Source organism: Saimiri boliviensis, chromosome 14 (genome assembly GCF_048565385.1).
Source record: "Saimiri boliviensis isolate mSaiBol1 chromosome 14, mSaiBol1.pri, whole genome shotgun sequence".
NCBI classification, from domain to species: Eukaryota; Metazoa; Chordata; class Mammalia; order Primates; family Cebidae; genus Saimiri; species Saimiri boliviensis.
Window position 1 is genome coordinate 11,666,865 of NC_133462.1, and position 22,584 is coordinate 11,689,448.

Sequence of the window (22,584 nt, forward strand, 5' to 3'; positions counted from 1 at the left end):
CCTTGGCCTCTCAAAGTGCTGGGATTACAGGCATGAACCACCAAGCCTGGCCAAGGAGTCTTGCATGAGGGATGCTCGTCTACAGTTCTATTGCTTGGTTGTCATTGTTGTCTTTTTTTTTTTTTAGATGGAGTTTCACTCCTGTTGCCCAGGCTGGAGTGCAATGTTGCGATCTCAGCTTACCGCAACCTCTACCTCCCAGGTCCAAGTGATTCTCCTGCCTCAGACTCCTGAGTAGCTGGGATTACAGGCATGTGCCACCAGACCTGGCTAATTTTGTATTTTTAGTAGAGACAGGGTTTCTCCATGTTGGTCAGGCTAGTCTCGAACTCCCGACCTCAGGTGATCCTCGCACCTCAGCCTCCCAAAGTACTGGGATTAAAGGCGCGAGCCACCACGCCCTGTGTTTGTCTGTCTCTTTATGCTTTTGGTAGTAGAGTAATTTAATTTCACAAATAAATTGAGACGCATTCCTTCCTATTCTATTCTCTGAATCAGATTGTGCAGAATTGGTATTAATTTCCCTTTAAACATTTGGTAGATCCTCAAGTCAACCATCTGGGCTTGGAGAGTTCCTTTTTAGAGGTATTTTAAATACTGAACTCAACTTCCTTAATAGTTGTAAGGCTATTAAAATGATGTATTTCATCTTGGGTGTGTTGTGCTCATTTGTGTTTTTAAATGATAGGTCCATTTCACCTAAGTTGTTAAATTGTGTAGAGTTATTCCTAGTTTTTCATTATTATTCTTTTAGTGTCCACAAAACCTATATTGATATCTCCTGTGTCGTTATTTTATTTTATTTTTTATTTTTTAATTTTTTTTTTAAAGACGAGGTTTCACCATGTTGGTCAGGCTGGTCTTGAACTCCCGACCTCAGGTGATCTGCCCGCCTTGGCCTCCAAAGTGCTTGGAATACAAGTGTGAGCCACCACACCCGTCCTCCTGTGTCGTTATTGATACTGATCATGTGTCTTCTGTTTTTGATACTTTTGCCAAAATTTATGCATTGATATTTTGAAAAAATTAACTCTTTATTTCATTGATTTTCTATACTGTTTTTGTTTTCAATTTTTATGGCTCCTGCTCTCCTCTTTATCATTTGCTTCCTTCTCCTTGCTTTGGGTTTATTTTGCTCTTTTATTTTTTTCCTAAGTTCTATATGTGGGAGCTTAGATTAATGATTTTTCCTTTTTTAAAATTGTTTTGACAAAGCTTTACTCTTGTGGTCCAGGCTGGAGTGCAGTGGCATGATCTCAGCTCACTGCAGCCTCTGCCTCCTCTGAGTTCAAGCAATTCCCCTGACTCAGCCTCCCGAGTAGCTGAGATTACAGGCACCTGCCACCATACCTGGCTAATTTTTGTATTTTTAGTAGAGATGGGGCTTCGCCACATTGGCCAAGCTGGTCTCGAACTCCCATTATCAGGTGATCCATCTGCCTCAGCCTCCCAAAGTGCTGGGATTACAGGCGTGAGCCACCGTGCCCAGCCTTATTTTTCCTTTTTTCTAATACAACTATTTAGTGCAATAAGTTTCCCACTTAGCATTGCTTTATATATTTTCACAAATTTTGATATATTGTATTGTCATTTCATTAAGTTAAATATATTTTTAAAAATCTTTGATACCGACAACCAGCTCTCCTGTAGAGACCCCCACCCAGGCAGCACTGAAGGAATTGAGAAGCAGGCACCCAGATAGAACAGCAAAGTGGGTCTAGCTGGGGGTCCAACAGCCTTTCAAGCTGAAAGCCTCAGGGGCTGACAGCATTCTGGGCTGAGGGTCTCGAGCAGACTCTGACCCCTGCATTTATTCTCTGAACAGGTGATGATTACTAACAGATGTTTCGTATTTTATTATAACACAAAATATACCAAGTAGGCAGCTGGTGCCTGCTTACCACTGATCACCGACAAACTAGAAAGTATTTTCCACGAGGGAGTCACAGGGGCAAGGTCAGATGTCCCGTGCTTAAAGAATTGCTTTAACTGGTGTATGGTATTTATACATTATCCTGCCACTTTAGAATACCCCAAGTAGTATTCTACTTGGGGCAGGGGGGTGGGTGGCTAGGTTCTCCTTGCCTTCGTTCTTCCTAGCAAACAATACATTCCATCATACACTCAGCATTTCTCAGCAATCATACACTCAGCATTTCTCAACACTTTGAGACTCATCTTTAAACCATGAGTTATTTAGAGAAGTGTTCCTTAGCTTCCAAGTGCTTGCAGATCTTTCTATAATCTGTAGTTTGATCAAATTATGGTCAGAGAATATACTCTGTTAAATTTCAATATTTTAGAACTTGCTGATGTTTGTTTTATGGCTCCAGATAGAAGCCAATCCTCCATTACCATTTACAGTGGCATCAGAAATAGCAAATACCTAGAATCAAATCCAAAGAAAGGTGAGAGACAGCTGCAAAACTCTGCTGAAAGATATTAAAGAAGACCTAAATAAATGGGAAACATACTACGTTTATGCTTTGGAAGACTCCATGTAATAAAGATGTCAATGTTCCCCAAATCGATCTATAAATTCAAGGCAAATTCAATAAATATAACAGCAGGTCTTGTATAAGTTAACAAACTGATTCTAAATTTTATCAGAAAACGATGGCCAGGTGTGCTGGGTCACACCTGTAATCCTAGCACTTTGGGCCAAGGGAGGAGGATCACTTGAGCCCAGAAGTTCAAGACTAGCCTGGATAACACAGTGACACCCTGACTCTAGTTGCACATATATATATATTTTTAATTATCAGAAAATGAGGCCGGGCGCAGTGGCTCACGCCTATAATCCCAGTACTTCGGGAGGCCGAGGTGGGTGGATCACAAGGTCAAGAGATTGAGACCATCCTGGTCAACATGGTGAAACCCCGTCTCTACTAAAAATGCAAAAATTAGCTGGGCATGGTAGCACATGCCTGTAGTCTCAGCTACTTGGGAGGATGAGGCAGGAGAATTGCTTAAACCCAGGAGGCAGAGGTTTTGGTGAGCCGAGATCACGCCATTGCACTCCAGCCTAGGTAACAAGAGTGGAACTCCATCTCAAAAAAAAAAAAAAAAAAAAATTATCAGAAAATGATAAGATAGCCAATACAATATTGAAGAAAATAAACAAAGTTATGGACTTACCCTAACAGATCAGGAATTTTTTTATAAAACTATAATAAATTAGTGTGGTATTTACACAAGGAAAGCAAATTTTTCAATGGAATTAAACAGAGTTCAGATACAGATTCACACATAGACAATCAGTGATTTCTGACAAACATACCACTATAACTCACCAGGAAAAGATTAGTCCTTTTAATACCTATCTATATGGGAGGATGTATGTTGGCCCTTGTCTCATACTAAATGTAAAAATTAATTTGAAATGGATCATAGACTTACATGCAAAAGATTTCAAATTATAAAGCAGGACTTCCAGACACCAGCGTGATGAGCACGGGAGCCCTCCTCCCAGGAAAACAACCATTTAACTGATGAAAATGTTTTTTTAAAAAATAAAATCAGCTAATTAAGTATCAGGAAATTGTCCTAAGGGCATACAACAAATGAAGAAATGTTTATTCAAGAAATTCTACTCAATCTGTACAGAGCAGCCAGAGTCTGAGGGCATTTAAGCCGCAAATTACCCCTACTCCCCACATTCCCAGCCAACTCTGTGTAATTGAAGCTCTATTCTGGACAGTCATGGACAAGAAAATGGGACTGCACCTCTCCCCAGCTCCCAGCCTAGGGTAGTGCATTCAGTCCAGAAAGGGCAGTGCACTAGCATCTTTTATTCTGCTGTGTACATGTTACAGATTCTCCACATCAGTCCAGAAACGGCAGCATCTTTTATCCTGCTGTTTCCATGTTGTGGATGTTCTATATTAGTTAGAAATTGTGGCTTACAGGACTGGGGCTCCTTCTCCCATCCAGCCCCTCCTCCTAGTGTGGAAGTTACACGTCAAGCTTAGTAGGTCAAGCACACTGGGCTTCATTGATACTGCCTGAGTTTGCTCATGGGGCAGAGGTTCCACGCAAGAGCAAACCAAGAAGACTAGCAGCTACCACCACCTTTCAGTGTTCCAGCTGTAAAGCAAAGGCATCGCTGAAGGGGAAGCTGGCTGCTGTCCCTGACACCAGCTCCAGTCCAGTTCAGTGGCTCAGTGGTTCTGCAAAGGGTCTTTGGTGACCAAAGACTGGATGGTATCAACCTAAAAGAATCAAAACCCTCAGAATCTAATTTAAAGGTTTCTTCCAGCACAAATTTTGAGGACATCATGCCCAGAAACACCAACTCCAAAGACTGGAGCCAGCACCCAGAATGGGGAACGTAGGGTTTCATTTCTGTAGGCAGAGAGGCCTGGCAAAGTGTCTCACACCTGTAATCCCAGGACTTTGGGAGGATGAGGAGGGAGGATCCCTTGAGCCCAAGAGTTCAAGACCAGCCTGAACAAGATGGTGAAATCCTGTCTCTACAAAAAAAATACCAAAATTCGCCTGGTAGTACATGACTGTGATCCCAGCTCCTTGGGAGGCTGAGAGGGCAGGGGAATGTCTCTTGAGTTTGGGAGTTCAAGGCTGCAGTAAGCCATGATTGAGCCACTGTACTCCAGTCTGCGCTGACAATGAAGAGAGAGACACTGAGCAGGACAGACAGTCAGAGATGGGAGAGAGACTGGATATGGGCAGAAAGAACAGGAGAGTCAGGAGGAGAGAAACTGAAACTAAAAACACAAAATTTAACTGGGTTTGGTGGTGCATGTCTGTAATCCCAGATACTTGGAAGGCTGAGGTAGGAGAATTGCTTGAACCCAGGAGGTGGAGGTTGCAGTAAACTGAGATCACAAACTGCACTTGAGCATGGGCGACAGAGACAGAATGATACATGTATCACTCAAAAAAAAAAAAAGTATGTGTGTGTGTGTGTGTGTGTGTGTATGTATATGCAGGTATGTATATAGGTATATATACACACACACATATATCTCAGATCCTCTACTGCAAAGTCACGTATCAGTGTGGGAGCTCCAATAATTTTGAAGGCAGAGGTTAAGGGTTCATCAGTCAGCTACACCTACTAGGAGCTTTCTCTGTTATAAGGGGTGGTGTCCACCAGGGGATGGTCCCATGGGCGATTACCACATATAATCTAACCCTGTATGGTATGTTAGAAGGTGGGAAACAGGACCCAGTGTGGTGGCTCACACCTGTAATCCCAGCACTTTGGGAGGCCCAGGCAGGCAGATCACTTGAGGTCAAGAGTTTGAGGTCAGCCTGGCCAACATGGTGAAACCCCATCTCTACTAAAAAAAAAAATACAAAAATTAGCCAGGCCTGTGTGGTGGCAGATGCCTGTAATCTTAGCTACTTGGGAGCTTGAGGCAGAAGAATGTCTTGAACCCAGGAGGCAGAGTTTGCAGTGAGCCAAGATCATGTCACTGCACTCCAGCCTGGAGGCCACGGCAGAAGGATTGCTCGAGGCCAGGAGTTTCAAACAAGCCTGGCCAACATAGCAAGCCCCTATCTCAAAACAAACAAAACAAAACAAAACACAGTATCTTGACCCAGGCAGTGTGAAGGGGGCAGGTGGCAGTGTGTTTTCACCAGAGGGAAACTCATCTTTTTGAAGGTGCCAGAAAATTCGGGACCTCCAAACTTTAACAATGTTAGCAGCTGTCCGAGGCCACAAAACTAAGCAAACCATACTGGAGAAAATCCTTCAGAGACCTGTTCATTTGGTAATTCTATGAATTTCAGTTGAATTTCCTAAACGTCCCTAAATTACATCCTCAGCCTGGCAAGACATCAGAGCTGGTTTGACTCCCGCATCTGGGTCCTGCTCCTGAAATATTAACGTGGATTTTGGCTCCCTCCTGTGGTAGGAGGAGGCATATTCAGTTTTAAATTCCTATTTTGGCCTGGCAGGGTGGCTCACGCCTGTAAACCCGTAACTTTGGAAGACCCAGAGATCACTTGAGCCCAAGAGTTTGAGACCAGCCTGGACAACATGGTGAAACCCCATCTCTATTAAAAAAAAAAAAAAAAAAGTTCTTTCTATTTCCCTCCCTCTCCTTGACTACTACTTCTATGGATTCTGACTACTTTTTTTTTTTACTAATTGTCCCTATAAATGAGCACATATACTGACGGGATGTCTATCTGTCCCAAATAATATGCCTTTGGTCCCATCCCCAGACAGGCAGGGAATGAACAGGCCATCTGTGACTCCCAGGACTTTTTTTTTTTTTTTTTTTTTTTGAGACAGGTTTTTGCTCTGTCACCCAGACTGGAGTGCAGTGGTGTGATCTCTGCTCACTGCAGCCTTAATCTTCTGGGCTCAAGTGATCCTCCTGCCTCAGCCTCCCAAGTAGCCAAAACTATAGGCCTGCACCACCGTGCCTGCCTTTTTTTTTTTTTTTTTTTTTTTTTTTTTTGTAGAGATGGGGGTCTCACTACATTGCACAAGCTAATCTCTAACTCCTGTTTCAAGCAATCCTCCCACGTCAGCCTCTCAAAGCAATGGGATTACAGATATGAGCCACTGTGCCCAGCCTGAATGTTTAGTTTTTTTAAGAAACTGCCAAACTGTTTTCCAGAGCAATGTATAAATGATCTAGTTTTTCTCCATCCTTGCCAGCTTTTGGCGGTGTTGCTGTTTTCAACATTTTTAGCCATTTTGATTTAATTTGCATTTCCCTAGTGGCTAATGATGATGAACATCTTCTTATTTGCCTACTTGTCATCTGTAGATCTTCCTCATTCAGATGGCTCTTCATGTCCTTCAAAAGTTTTTATTTTCATTTTATTTCTTCATAGAGACAAGATCTCACTATGCTGCCCAGGCTGGTCTTGAACTCCTGGGCTCAAGCCATCCCCCTACCTTGGCTCCACAGACTGCTGGGATTACACGTATGAACCATGGCACCAGATCCTCTTCATACCTTTTGTCCTTTTTTTTTTTTTTTTTCTGAGATGAAGTCTCACTCTGCTGCCCAGGCTGGAGTACAGTGGCATGATCTTGGCTCACACCGACCTCCTAGTAGCTGGGATTACAGGCACTGCCACCATGCCTGGCTAATTTTTTTATTTCTAGTAGAGACTGAGTTTCGCCATGTTGGCCAGGCTGGTCTTGAACTCCTGACCTTATGTGATCCACCTGTCTCAGCCTCCCAAAGTGCTGGGATTACAGGTGTGAGCCACTGCATACGGTCTTTCGCCCATTTTTAAGTGGATTTTTTTTTTTTTTTTGGCTATTATTTTTATAGTTCTTCACATTTTCTAGAGATTTGTCCTTTGTCAGATATGTGCTTTGCAAATATTTTCTCCCAGACTACAGCGTATCTGTCCTTCTAACTGGGGTTTTCTTTGAGCAAGAGTTTTTCATTTGGATAATGTCCAGTCTCTCAGTTTTAACTTTTATGGACTGTGCTTCAGATGTCAAATCTTTAAGAACTGTTTGCCTGGCCCTAGGTCCTGAAGATCTTCTTGTATGTTCATTTCTAAAATTTTTGTAGTTTTATGTCTACACTTCAGTCTGTGATCCATTTTGAGTTAGTTTTTATATAAGGTGTGAAGGAGGAGAGAGGTTGATGTTTTTTATTTTTTTCCCTATAGATGCCCAATTGCTCTGCACCATTTGTTGATAAGTTCTCTTCCCTTCATTGATTTGCTTTTGCACCTTTGTCAAAAATCAGCTGGGCCCAGGCAGAGTGGCTCATTGCTATAAGAAAATTGCTATTAACTATGTGCCAACGTATGAAAAATGTTGTAATCCTGATAATAATACCTATCTCTTTGTCTACAGTCTTTAGCTATATATATATGCAAAGACAGAGGAGTCTAAATAAATGTATGTACTTCAGAGGGCTGGGCTGATGAAGATGTTTTGGCCCCTACCTGGGAGACACTTGAGCTCACACCATGGGCACCTCTGGAGCTGACTGGGGAGATTCTCCTGAATTCTCCAGCTCCTGCTGGGTCTGGACACCATGTGGCTCCCCCATCAGAGGATGGCCTCACACTGCTGCTGGCCTGGGCCCTCACACTGATCCACATCTATAAGAGGACCAGGTCATAGAGTAACCCTTGGTCCATGTCTCAGCTCTAGACTCACAGGGTGGGATGTAAGACTGTGGATGTGTGGGTGTGGGAGGGTGAGGACGACCCCTGGACCATCCTGTAATTTCCTGTTTGCCAAAGAAGCCTCCATTCTGGAGAAGAGAGAGAGACAGAGGGTGCAGGGAGCATGAGTCCTCTCCTGGCTCTCAATGGACATGGCATCAAATCCACTATGACACATAACCTGTCTGGCACTTCTCTCGCCCCAGGGCCCAGTGTGTCTCTGCAGGAGGGCAGGGCAAGGTCTGCTTCTAGCCCCCACCCAAGGTCGGCTTCTAGCTTTTTCCAGAGCCTCACCCAGGGCAGAGACTCCCTAGGAGCCACCCTTCCTCATGCTGGGCTTCCAAGGATTGCCTGTGGCTTCCCGATCACTCCTCCTTCCCTTCCCTCTCCCACAGCTGTCTTGGTCTCTCTGTATGTCGTCAGGCTCCTCTGCTCACACAGAGCCTCAGGTGAGCCCAGGAGGGACTGGAAAGCTGGGGGAGGAGTGTGTCTCCCAGGGAACCCCCAGCTGGGACCTACCAGCCACCACCACCTGGACCTCACCACCTCTGTCTCCTCCAGCGGCCCCCATGAGTGCTTACCTGATGCTGGGCCAGTGGCACCTGAGATGTGGTGACAAGTTCTATGACGCCCTGCAGCACTGTTGCTATGATGATGCCGTCGTACTCTTGGGCAGAACCCAGGGCTGTGGAAACTGCACCTTTGGAGTCTGCTTCGAGCAGTGCTGTCCCTGGTCTCTCAGCTCTGAGGCATCCCTCGTGGTGAAGATGAAAGGCCAGAAGTGCCCCTTGGCCCTGACTACTGATGACAGGCTTTGTCGAAGGTGAGTCCTGTCCCCTTCATGATATTGTGGGTGCAGGGGAGCAGGGAGGCTGGGGGGCTGCATGCCTGTTCTGCCCTGGGAGGAGTCCTCATTCTCTTTGTTTCCCTGTCACTGTCCTCCTGACTCTATTCACTCCACCTCTCCTTTTTCCTCTACTTAAAAAATTAGCCAGGTGTGGTGGCACACACCTGTGGTCCCAGCTACTCAGGAGGCTCAGATGGGAGAACTGCTTGAGTCTGGGAGGTCAAGGCTGTAATAAGCCATGATAACACCACTGTGCTCCAGTGTGAGTTATGGAGACCCTGTAGGTAGGTAGGTAGGAAGGAAGGAAACAACAATAAAAAATAAAAAGAAACAAAAAAGGTACTAGACTTGTATCCTGAAAACTAAAAGCCTCTGATCAAATAAATCAAAGACTCTCTAAAATAATGGAAATGTATAGTTTGTACATGCACTAGAAACCTTAGCATGATAAACATGTCTGGAACATGTTTGGGAGGCTGATGCAAGAGATCAGCCTGGTTAGCATGGTGAAACCCCGTCTCTACTAAAACTACAAAAATTAGCCGGCTGTGGTCATGCACGCTTGTAATCCCAGCTACTTGGGAGGCTGATGCAGGAGGATTGCTTGAACCTGGGAGGCAGAAGTTGCCGTGACCCAAGATCACACCACTGTATTCCAGCCTGGCTGACAAAGCAAGATGCTGTCTCAAAATAAATAAATAAATAAGAAAATAAAACAGAAGAATAAAGTGACAGTTAGGAAGAGGATTGTGTAGCAATTCGAGAGGGCTGGGAAGACTGTCCTTAGGATCCCTGGATCAAAATATTATAGAGTATTATTTTTCCAGGAGAGTCAATCGACGCAGGTAGAGCAGCCCTGGAGTTGGGAATTAAAACGTCAAGGCTGTGGTGACTTGAGAGCAGGAGGCAGTGGCAGCTGAGCATCAGGGGCGGGTCTCCAGGCCCGTGTGGCAGAGCTGCTCACTCCTGCCTGGCATCCTGGGTCCTGAGAGTCCTCAACTTGTTCCTCCACAACTGTCAGGGGAGGTGGGTTCCTGGCCGGTCCTTTGGTTCTCGCTTTCAGAACAGCCAATTGTAGAGATCATTTTCTACCTCTGGGAATATTGTCTTCTCTGATTCTGTAAGAAAATTCCAGGAGCAGAGCTGGGCATGGAGGCTCACACCTGTAATTACTTTGGGAGGCTGAGGAGGGCGGATCATTTGAGGTCAGGAACTTGAGAGCAGCCTGGCCAACATGGTGAAACCCCATCTCTACTAAAAATACAAAATTAGCTGGGCATGGTGATGCACGCCTGTAATCCCAGGTACTCAGCAGGCTGAGGCACAAGGATCGCTTGAACCCGAGAGACAGTGGTTGCAGTGAGCTCAGATCTGCACTCCAGCCTGGGTGAGAGTGACATTCTGTCTCAAATAAATAAAAAGAAAATTTAAGGAGCAGGTGCCATGGAGAAACCTCAGAAAAACAGCCAAAAGTGACAGAATTCTTGAATAAAAATGGGTCATAAGCATTTGTATCAAAAGAAATTGACAGTGTTTCTAGTTTGTAGAGCAGAGCAGCTGCATGAGGGTTTTGGGTTCCTTCCTCCTCCTCCTCCTGTCCTCTTCCTCCAAATGCTGTGCTCCGTGAAGTGGGTTTCCCCGGGGTAAGGATGTGGTCTGACCACTGTGAAAATAAATATTATTGAAAAGCCGTATGAACCACGACAGCACTTTCAGCGATGTGACTGCGGTCTGAGTCACATATGATTACAACTTCCATTTCTCACATTACAGGTTAATTCATTTTCTTATTTTTTTTCTCTGTTTTTGAGATGGAGTCTCTTTCTGTCACCCAGGCTGCAGTGCAATGGTGTGCTCTTAGCTCACAGTAAACTCCCCCTCCCAGATTCAAGCAATTTTCCTGCCTCAGCCTCCCAAGTAGCTGGGATCATACCTGGCTAATTTTTGTATTTTTTATGGAGACGCGGTTTCACCATGTTGGGCAGGCTAGGGTCTTGAACTCCTGACTTCAAATGATCTGCCTGCCTCGGCCTCCCAAAGTGCTGGGATTACAGGCGTGAGCCACCGTGCCCAGCCTTGTTTTTATTTTTCTTCTTCTGTACAATGACTAGGGAGAATTAAATCACATTGGGGCAAAAATCACTGTCTTTATTTTTTTTATTATTATGTCCTTTTTTGACAGCATCTGGCTGTGTCACCCAAGCTGGTGAGTAGTGGCATGATCTCAGCTCAACTCAGCCTCCTGGGCTCAAGTCATCCTCCTGCTTCAGACTCCTTAGTAGCTGGGACTGCAGGTGTGCCACTGTGCCCAGTTCATTTTTGTATCTTTAGGTAGAGGAGGGGTTTTGCCATGTTACCCAGCCTGGTCTTGAACTCCTGAGCTCAAGCAATCCTCTTGCCTCAGCCTCCCCAAGGTGTTGGAATTACAGACGTCACCACGTCCACCAGTGGTGCCTTCTTAATTAATGACCCTTGTTATCAATTAAGTTCTCCTTGGTTGTCCTGCTTTGCTTAGACCAGATAAGAGAGAAAACATGACTATACACCCTTTGTTAAAAAAATGGGCCAGGCACGGTGGCTTATGCCTGTAATCCCAGCACTTTGGGAGGCCAAGGTGGGCGGATCACGACATCAAGAGATGGAGACAATCCTGGCCAACATGGTGAAACCCATCTCTACTAAAAAAAAAAAAAAAAAATTAGCTGGGCATGGTGGCTCGCGCCTGTAGTCCCAGCTACTCGGGAGGCTGAGGTAGGAGAATTGCTTGAACCCGGGAGGCGGAGGTTGCAGTGAGCCAAGGTCGCACCACTGCATTCCAGTCTGGAGCCTGGTGAGGGAATAAGACTCTGTCTCAAAAAAAAAAAAAAAAAAAAAAAAAAAAAAAAAAAAAGGGCTGGGAGCTGTGGCTCATGCCTGTAATCCTAGCATTTTGGATTTTGGGAGGCCAAGGTGGGTGGATCACCTGAGGTCAGGAGTTGAAGACCAGCCTGGCCATCATGGTGAAACCCCATCTTTAAAAAAAAAAAAAAAAAAAAAAAAAATTAATTAAAAAAAAAAAACTTAAATGTGCCCTTCTCAAAAAGAAACACTGCCTATAAGCAATTTGCTATAATTATGTGCCAATCTTGTATGAAAAATGTAATCCTGATAAAAATGCCTCCTTGTCTATTGTGCATATATATATATATATATATATATATATATATATATACATACACACACACACACTCACACACACACATATATGTACAGAGGAGTCTATGTAAATGTGTGTACTTCTTTAGAGACAGGGTCTCACTCTGTTGTCCAGACAGGAGTGCCGTCCACTCCACTTCCACCCCCAGAGCCGGGCTGATGAAGATGTTTCCGCCCCTACCTGGGAAACACTTGAGCTCACACCATGGGCACCTCTGGAGCTGACTGGGGAGATTCTCCTGAGTTCTCAGCTCCTGCTGGGTCTGGATGCCATGTGGCTCCCCCATCAGAGGATGGCCTCACACTGCTGCTGGCCTGGGCCCTCACACTGATTCACATCTAGAAGAGGACCAGGTCGTAGAGTAACCCTCGGTCCATGTCTCAGCTCTAGACTCACAGGGTGGGATGTAAGACTGTGGATGTATGGGTATGGGAGGGTGAGGACGACCCGTGGACCATCCTGCAATTTCCTGTTTGCCAAAGAAGTCTCCATTCTGGAGAAGAGAGAGAGACAGAGGGTGCAGGGAGCATGAGTCCTCTCCTGGCTCTCAAAGGATCTGGCATCAAATCCACTATGACACATAACCTGTCTGGTACGTTGGAGAAGAGAAAGATGGGTGCAGGGAGCATCAGTCCTTTCCTGGCTCTCAAAGGATCTGGCATCAAATCCACTATGACACATAACCTGTCTGGCACATCGGAGAAGCGAGAGACAAAGGGTGCAGGGAGCATCAGTCCTCTCCTGGCTCTCAATGGATATGGCATCAAATCCACTATGACACAAAACCTGTCTGGCACATCTCTCACCCCAGGGCCCAGCATGTCTCTGCAGGAAGGCACAGTATCCCATGACATCACGAGCTCCTCTAGGAATACAGGAGCCAAGGAGCTGCTGAGATCTACAGATCACCTGCTCACTCCACTGCAGCCACCCGGAGCCATGGCTCCCAAGGCCACATCCTGAGTGAGGACAGGAACTCATTTCCACCTGAACCCGTCTCCCATCTCAGCCACCAGAGGGGCTCACTCCCGACCCCAAACTACACCTCACCTCTTCTTCTGTTCCCATGCCCGGCCTTCTCCCCAGACATGGCTCCAACACAGCAATTCTCTATCCACAGCTCCTGGGTCAGCCCCATCCACAGCCCTCAGGTCAGCCCCATCCACAGCCCTGTTTCCATCCCCAGACTACTGCCCAAAGTCTTGCCTAGCACTGGTTCCAATTCTAGCCTGATCTTTTTCTAAATGTTGCTGCTGGTCACCCCCATAGCACAGCACAAGTCTCAGTACAGCCTCCTCCCTGCCTGACGCCAGCTGAGCCTCTAGCTCTGAACTCCTCCAAAACCAGGAAACAACCACAATGCCCTGAACTCTAAGGCCATTTCTTCCAAGAGTCCCGCCTGCACCTCTTGACCACAGAGAGACTGAGGGTGGAGAGGGCATCTGTCCTCTCCTGGCACTCAAAGGACCTGACATTAAATCTACCACAACACATATCCTGTATGGCACCTCTCTTGCTCCAGGGCCCAGTGTGTCTCTTCAGGAGGGCAGGGCAGGGTCAGCTTCTAGCCCACATCCAAGGTCAGCTTCTAGCCTTTCCCAGAGCCTCACTCAGGGCAGAGACTCCCTTGGGGCCACCCTTCCCCAGGCTGGGCTTCCAAGGATTGCCTGTGGCTTCCTGATCACTTCTCCTCCCCTTCCCTCTCCCACAGCTGTCTTAGCCTCTCTCTGCACCCTCAGGCTCCTCTGCTCACACAGAGCCCCAGGTGAGCCCAGGAGGGATTGGGAAGCTGGAGGAGGAGTGTGGCTCCCAGGGGAACTCAGGCTGGGACCCACCTGCCAACCCCATCTGGACTTCACCAGCTCTGTCTCCTCCAGCGGTCCCCATGAGTCCTTACTTGATGCCATGCCAGCCGCACCTAAGATGTGGTGACAAGTTCTACGACGCCCTGCAGCACTGTTGCTATGACGATGCCATCATGCCCTTGGGCAGGACCCAAAGGTGTGGAAACTGCACCTTCAGAGTCTGCTTCGAGCAGTGCTGTCCCTGGTCCTTCAGCTCCGAGGCATCCCTCATGATGAAGATGAAAGGCCAGAAGTGCCCCCCAGCCCTGACTTGGGATGACAGGCTTTGTCACAGGTGAGATGAGATTTTTTTTTTTTTTTTTTTTTTTTTTTTGAGACGGAGTTTCGCTCTTGTTACCCAGGCTAGAGTGCAATGGCGCGATCTCGGCTCACCGCAACCTCCGCCTCCTGGGTTCAGGCAATTCTCCTGCCTCAGCCTCCTGAGTAGCTGGGATTACAGGCACGCACCACCATGCCCAGCTAATTTTTTGTATTTTTAGTAGAGACGGGGTTTCACCGTGTTGACCAGGATGGTCTCGATCTCTCGACCTCGTGATCCACCCGCCTCGGCCTCCCAAAGTGCTGGGATTACAGGCTTGAGCCACCGCGCCCGGCCCTGAGATGAGATGTTTTAATATTTCTTGCCCCAGAGGTCTATTTACTTTTTTTTTTTTTTAATTAGGTCTAGTTTTGTTTTTTGCGTTTTTTTTGTGATGGAGTTTCGATGTCACCCAGGCTGGAGTGCAGTGGCACTATCTTGGCTCACTGCAACCTCTGCCTCCTAGGTTCAAGCAATTGCCTCAGCCCCCTGCATGGGATTGTTTATGCAGGGAAGCAGACGGGCTGCACGCCTGTTCTACCCTGGGTGGAGTCCCCGTTCTCTGTGTTTCCCTGTCACTGTTCTCCCCGCTCTGTTCACTCCACCTCTAGTTTTTCCTCCACTAGTTTCTCTTCCTCCCTCTGTTTTGATTTCTGTGGGAAGTAGAAGAGTTCCTTTTTAAAGTTTCCTTTCTTGTTAAAGAACAAATTATAAGTGTGCTAATAACTCTGTTAAACCCATCCTATGTAGCTGTTAGACATGCCATGCTTACAGGCACGTAGTACGTTCTATGTCCTTGTACTTTAACCAAGATGTCTGTGCTGGATGTGCTCACAGGCATGTCCCAGCTCTCCATTGCTTTGACCTGTTTAGAAAAGTTTTAAGTTGTTAGCCAGTTGGGTTTTCGTTTAGACAGTGAGGTCTGGCTCCAGCCAACAATCAGACACAGCAGTAAGGAGGACCCAAATGAGTCAGGGATAAATGTGTGTTTTCCTCTGTTCATTGTACTCTCGTGGCACGATGGATAGCAAGGGTACCTTCCTGCAGTCCAGGAAGTAAAAATTCGTTGCTGAAAGATTCTTTGTCTCAGTGCTGATTTTTCTTTGCGGCACCAAGCATCTATTTCCAATAATTTCCCTCTCGGAACCTCACTCTTTCACCATTGCTGTCACGAGGCAGTGGCAACTGAGCATCGAGGGCAGGGTCTCCAGCCTTGAGTGGCGGAGCTGCTGACTTCTGCCTGGCATCATTGCTCCCTCCTGCCTGGCATCATGAATCCTGAGAATCCCCAACTTGGTCCTCCACAATTGTCAGGGGAGGTGGGCTCCTGGCTGGTCCCTTGGTCCTGTGGTTCCTTTCCTCCTGATTCTCCTGTTCTTCCTGCCCATGCCCAGTCTCTCTCCCATGTCTGTCCTGCTCAGTGTCTCTCTCTTCAGTGTCAGCCCAGACTGGAGTACAGTGGCTCCATCACGACTCACTGAAGACTCAAATTCCCAAACTCAAGAGACCCCCTCCCCCCAGCTCAGCCTCCCAAGTTGCTGGGACCACAGGCATGGTTCCAATTCCGGGCTCCCAAATTGCTGGGATTACAGTCATGAATCCAGGCAAACTTTTGTATTTTTCGTGGAGACAGGGTTTCACCATCTTGTTCAGGCTGGTCTTGAACTCTTGGGCTCAAGAGATCCTCCCTCCTCATCCTCCCAAAGTCCTGGGATTACAGGTATGAGCCACCTTGCCAGGCCTCTCCGCCTACAGAAATGAAACCATGTGTTTCCCATTCTGGGTGCTGGCTCCAGTCTTTGGAGTTGGTGTTTCCGGGCATGCTATCCTCAAAATCTGTGCTGTAATAAACTCTCCTTAAATTAGATTCTGATGGTTTTGATTCTTTCAGGTTGATACCATCCAGTCTTTGGTCACCAGTGGCCCTTTGCAGGGAGAGAGAGATCAGCCCCCATAAATCTGATAATTGTACTCGGAGCAAATAAATGATGCAGCCTCTTTGTCAGCCAGCAAAGAGAGGTTTCCAGACTGGAGAGCTTCCACCCCTCCTCTCCTCACGCACACCTGCACTCCTGTATGGCACCACATTCCTGGCTATCTTCTGGGAAGGGCTCCTTGAGGCAAGATGAAACTAAGACCCCAAAGGTGCCAGGTGGAAGAGTCATTCTATTTCTTCTCTGTTTACAAAAGAGCAAGTTACGGGAAAGCCTTTGACGACAGGAAAGGTCCAGGCCCCTGGGTTTCACATTCCAGGAGTTGAGCTCTGCCAGCCCCACCCAGGAGCCCTGGGAATGTCAGATTTGGGTCTCATCCAGGGGTGTCTGTGACTAAGGCCTGTCTCTCCTTCCCAAAGGGGCTGGGCCGGTGGAGGCGGGAGCGGGGCAGTTGGAGATCTGTGGACTGGAGTTCAGGAGACCTGGGTTCTGGTCCAGCCTGTGTCCATGACCAGCAGTGGGTCCTTGGACCGTGTCTTGTTTGGATTAGAAAGTGGGATGAGAGAAATAAACAAATGTCTGTCTGAGGTCAGAATCTTGCACTTACTGGCCAGAAAAACAGTACTTTTTTTTTGAGGCAGAGTTTCACTCTTGTTCCCCAGGCTGGAGTGCAATGGCAAGATCTTGGCTCACCGCAACTTCCACCTCCCACTGTCAAGCAATTCTCCTGTCTCTGCCTCCCAAGTAGCTGGGATTACAGGTGCCCACCACCATGCCTGGCTAGTTTTTGTATTTTTAGTAGAGACAGGGTTTCATCATTTTAGCCAGGCTGGTCTTGAACTCCTGACCTCAGGTGATACACCTGCCTCGGCCTCCCAAATTGCTGGGATTACAGTCATGAACTACCACGTCCGGTCCAACAGAACCTTCTCAAACCATGGATAGAGTTCCAACCCCTGAGGATCAGTTCCACCAAGACAGAGCTGGGCTCCCGTGCTGAAGACAGACCTGTCCCCAGACGGTGGATGGGATAGGGTGGGGGACTCCCTGGGGCTGGTGGAGGGATTGGACATCACTGTGTGCAAAGGCTTTTTTGACACCTGGAGAAGGGGCAGTGACAAGACCTCTGGACTGGCCCTGGCCACCCTCCCCTCTTCCCAGCCTCTGAGAGCCCCCTGCCCTATCATGATCTCCCTCCATTTTTCCACCCCTAGGCCTGACTCAGCCACCCCAAGAGGCTAGGCTCAGGCCAAGGAGGGTCGGCTGGACTCCTCTCTCCTTGGGGACACAACCTCAACCCTGACCCAGGAAACCTGCTTTCTCCCACCAGTGTTTAGGCCTCTACCTGCCTCGAGCCAACTCAGGAAATACCCATAACCACAGCTTGAGAGATGAACCCCATTATTAAAAGACATTCTGGGGCATCTAAGTCAGTAGCACTTAGGCAAGAAGGAAGCCAGGTCATATCTGCACCCTTCTTCATTCCTTTTAAAATTTAATTCTTAGCCGGGCGCGGTGGCTCAAGCCTGTAATCCCAGCACTTTGGGAGGCCGAGGCGGGTGGATCACGAGGTCGAGAGATCGAGACCATCCTAGTCAACATGGTGAAACCCCGTCTCTACTAAAAATACAAAAATTAGCTGGGCATGGTGGCACATGCCTGTAATCCCAGCTACTCAGGAGGCTGAGGCAAGAGAATTGCTTGAACCCAGGAGGCGGAGGTTGCGGTGAGCCAAGATCGCGCCATTGCACTCCAGCCTGGGTAACAAGAGCGAAACTCCGTCTCAAAAAAAAAAAAAAATTTAATTCTTATTTCATGTTATTTTTTGAGACAAGATCTTGCTCTGTCACCCAGGCTGGAGTGCAATGGTGCGATCTTGGCTCACAAACCTCCATATCCCAGGCTGAAGCGACTCTTGGGCCTAAGCCTCCCGAGAGCTGGGATTATAGGTGCAGGACATCATGCCTTGCTAATCTTTGTAGTTTTTGTAGACATGGGGTTTCACTATGTTGCCCAGGCTGGTTTCAAACTCCTGAGCTCAGGTTATCTGCCTGCTTCAGCCTCCCAAAGTGCTGGTATTCCAGGCGTGAGCCACTGCACCTGGCTACTTCATTCTTGTTGGCTTTGAGTCACCGGAAAAAAAATAAATTCTGTATCCTTATGTGGCTAATGAATGGCTCATTGAATCTAAAACTGCTTGTTGACTAGTTTCACCCCTTTCTTCTAATGTATAATGTCACCTTTCTCATATAGCAGTTTTCTATTATTGGCTTTATCTGTTGATGGACTATTCAACTGATTGAAGTGTAATTTTTCTAGTTAGTGTCATGTTCATTTATAATGGCATTCTTTTAAATTTTAGTAATAGGCAAAGAATCTTCTCTCCCTATTACAGTCTATCATGTTTTACTTGACAGTATTTGTGCAGTTAGCTTTAAGAGCTCCAAAATAATTTCCTAATACCTCCTCCTGAAAAATAGCAAAATATAGAAATGTGGATTGAGATGAAAATTTTTTGTAAATATTGTTTGGCTTTGGGAAGAATGATCAAAATGTTTTAATACTTCCTGTCCCAGAGATTTATTCACTTTTTAAAAATTAGGTCTAGTTTTATGTATGAATTATCACTTTGTGGTTTTCTTGCCATAAATCTTACACATTTCTTGATAGAATTAATTCCTGTAACATATCCTTTTGTAATACTCTACTTTTTTCCATTTCAATTTTCCTGGTTATTGCTAGTATAACATTACCTATTGATTTATGTATATTTAATTTATATTTATATCATAATATTAAATACTCCTATTCCATTTATCTACTTTTAAGGCAAATCTCTTGGGTTTTCTGAATATACAAAGATAGTGTTTAAAAATAATATCTTTTCTTCCACTGTTCCTAACTTATTTATTTATTTATTTATTTGAGTTTCACTCTTGTTGCCCAGGCTGGAGTGCAATGGCGCAGTCTTGGCTCACTGCAACCTCCACCTCCCGAGTTCAAGCGATTCTCCTGTTTCAGCCTCCTAAGTAGCTGGGATTACAGGCATGCACCACCATGCCCAGCTAATTTTTGTGTTTTTAGTAGAGACAGGGTTTCACCATGTTGACCAGGCTGGTCTTAAACTCTGACCTCAGGTGATCTGCCTGCCTCAGCCTCCCAAAGTGCTGGGATTATAGGCATGAGCCACTGCACCCAGCCCTAACTCATTTCTATATATTAATGTATTGCAATAGTTAGCAACAGCAAAATAATACTGAATAATAGAGGTTAAAGAAGACATCTCTGTCTTTGTTTGGTTGTTTTTTGTTTTAAGAAGTGGAGAATTTAATAGGCCAGAAAGAAGGGAGAAGGTAGATGGAAGAAGCTACCTTGACAGAGACAGAGGGAGGGAGGCTCCAAAGCTGAGAGGGAACCCCAAGTGTGGTGGACACCAGCCAGGTATATATGCAGAGGCTAGAAGAGATGTCTAATTTGCATAGGGCTCAGAGGATTGGTTTGACTAGGCATGTCATACACACAGCCCATGAAAAAGCTGGCCCTCTCACCCTAGCTTTTCATATGCAAATACAAAGTGCCATGATGTTCTACACACATGGGGTATGTAGGGGTGGCCACGTTGCCAGGAACATGTGGTGCAAGGGCAAGGAGGCCTCAGGAATCGCCATGTTTGGGTGGACCCAGTTTCTAGTGGCCTGCATTTGCATATCAAAGGTTGCCAGCGGCCGGGCGCGGTGGCTCAAGCCTGTAATCCCAGCACTTTGGGAGGCCGAGGCGGGTGGATCACGAGGTCGAGAGATCGAGACCATCCTGGTCAACATGGTGAAAAAAAAAAAAAGGTTGCCAGCCTGGCTCTAAGAGCTGGGGCTTTACAAGAAACTTTTCTGGAGATGCTTTAAAAAATGGGACCCTTTTTCCTCTCTATCTGCCTAAAATAATTTCTTTTTTTTTTTTTTTTTTTTTTAGACAGAGTTTCGCTCTTGTTACCCAGGCTGGAGTGCAATGGCCCGATCTCGGCTCACCGCAACCTCCGCCTCCTGGGCTCAGGCAATTCTCCTGCCTCAGCCTCCTGAGTAGCTGGGATTACAGGCACGCACCACCATGCCCAGCTAATTTTTTTGTATTTTTAGTAGAGACGGGGTTTCACCATGTTGACCAGGATGGTCTCGATCTCTCGACCTCGTGATCCACCCACCTCGGCCTCCCAAAGTGCTGGGATTACAGGCTTGAGCCACCGCGCCCGGCCAATAATTTCTTAATAACTCCTACAACATTCCCCGCTGTGGAGATGCCACACTAAGTGCTGTTAGGGGGTTTTGGGCAATCACTCCTTCTGGCTACTTTCTGCTGAAAAGGGGTGTCAAATGGGAACGGCAGGCTAGGGCTTCTCCTGGGGTTGATCTAACGGTCCTTGGAAGAATGGCGGGTCCATGAGTGGTTCAGTTTGCAGCACCATTTGGAGTTGGATTGCTTTTAGGTGAGAAGAAACAATTAGAGTTATAGTATTGAGTACGCAGCATCCAAATATCAATACAAGACATATAAGCAAGAAAGGGCTTAATAAAGGGGTTAACCAATTCCATAAAGAAGACTGGAATTTATTAAAGAGGGATTGTAGCTTCCCAGGGCTGAAGCTGGCATTTTCCCTGAGCCTGTGAATGATTTTGATTTGATCTTTAAGTACCTGTAGGCGGTGGTGGATAATTCTTGTGTCTGATATGTGGGCCACATTGAAATTTCACTGAAATGCCCAATGCCATAACCAAAGAAACTCTAACTGCAAACCAGCATGAGAAGTTGATTACATCATGCTGTGGACAGCTTTTCCCAAGACGTCAGAACACGGCTCCCTATCATAATGAGACTTATACCTGTCGTAATTTTTCCTTTCCTTTCCCTTTCTTTCTTTCTTTTTTCTCTTTCATTCATTCGTCCTTGTTGACGGAGTTTTGCTCTTGTTGCCCAGGCTGGAGTACAATGCACAATCTCAGCACTGTGTTTGTATTCTGACAGTGATTCTTCAACATTTTAAAGGAATATTTCTTACTCTATCAGTATCTCACTTAGTCTAGCCATATTTCTCTTACTGTATTTCTTACTACATCTATATTTCTCTTACACCCATATTTTTGATAATTTGAACCAAATGTTTTCAAAACCTCCATAAATTTCAGAATTTTTGTACTTTATTGTCCAGAAAGAAAAATTAATGTCTTTTGGGAATCTTAAGCCTAAAAGAAACAGCATGTTTGTTACTAAAAGAGTGTGACTGGGGTGTATTGGGAGAGAAGAGAGTGAGGTCGTGAGGTTCTACAGGAAGACTGATGCAAGGAACATGCTGGAGGAATAGCAAGTTGAGAAGTGACTGTAAGGGGCTGCATTCCACTTTCCTGTGGCTGTGTAGATCTAAAAATAATTCCAGCCTCAAAGGGAGGACTCGCCTGGACAGGTTGCGGTTCTGAATGAAAACATTTCACTGCCTTTGATTCCTTATCTCTCTTCCAGTAACAGTTGTGTAGATGTTTATTGGCTGGTAATTACTGAACAATTCTTGGCTTCCATACCTCACTCACAGTCAACACTTTTGAAACTCATTAGGGAGTATCTACAAAGTGTGGCGGCAAGCACTTTATTTTCTTTAAGGATTCTGAATATAGGCCCTTAATCTATTCTGATTTGTAAGGTTTTTGCTGAAAGGTCCACTGTTAACCTGATGGGGTTCCCTTTGTAGGAGGACTTCCCCTACTTTCTAGCTGCCTTTAATATTTTTTTCTGTTACATTGACCATGGAGAATCTGATGACTATGTGTCTTGGGGATGGTCCTCATGTATAGTATCTCAAAGGAGTTCTCTGAATTTCCTGGATTTGAATGTTGACCTCTCTAGCAATGGGGAAATTTTTGCAAACAGTATCCTCAAATGTGTTTTCCAGGTTATTTGTTCTCTCTCCCTCTCACGTGAATGTCACTGTGGGATAATTTTGTCTCTACAAAATCCCACATTTCTTTGAGTCTTCATTCATTTAAAAAAAATTGTTTAAATTTTTTGTCTGAGTTGATTTGAAGAACTAGTCTTTGAGCTCTGAAATTGTTCCCTCAGCTTGGTCTATTCTGTTGTGAATACTTCTGATTATATTATTAAGTTCTTCTGATAAGTTTCCCAATTCCATCAGATGTGTTTGGTTCTTTCTTACAATGGCTATTTCCTCTTTCAACTCTTGAATCATTTAAGTAGATTCTTTTGATTCCTTGCATTGAGTTTCAACTTTCTACTTGGATCTCGATGATTTTCATTGCCATACAGCTTCTGAATTCTACGTCTAT

The 22,584-nt window shown here is 45.8% G+C and overlaps 1 long non-coding RNA gene across 2 annotated transcripts in view; it reads right to left on the reverse strand.

Moving 5' to 3' along the window:
• The window catches only part of LOC141581257 (uncharacterized), an 81,811-nt gene that overhangs the window by 34,632 nt on the left and 24,595 nt on the right, over positions 1–22,584 (reverse strand). Inside the window, exon 3 of one of the 2 annotated variants that reach the window (XR_012513814.1) lies at positions 8,703–10,631. The exons of the other annotated variant lie outside the window; for it this stretch is intronic. This is a non-coding gene — a long non-coding RNA (uncharacterized LOC141581257). The remainder of the gene's footprint in view (positions 1–8,702; positions 10,632–22,584) is intronic. 2 annotated transcript variants of the gene reach the window in all.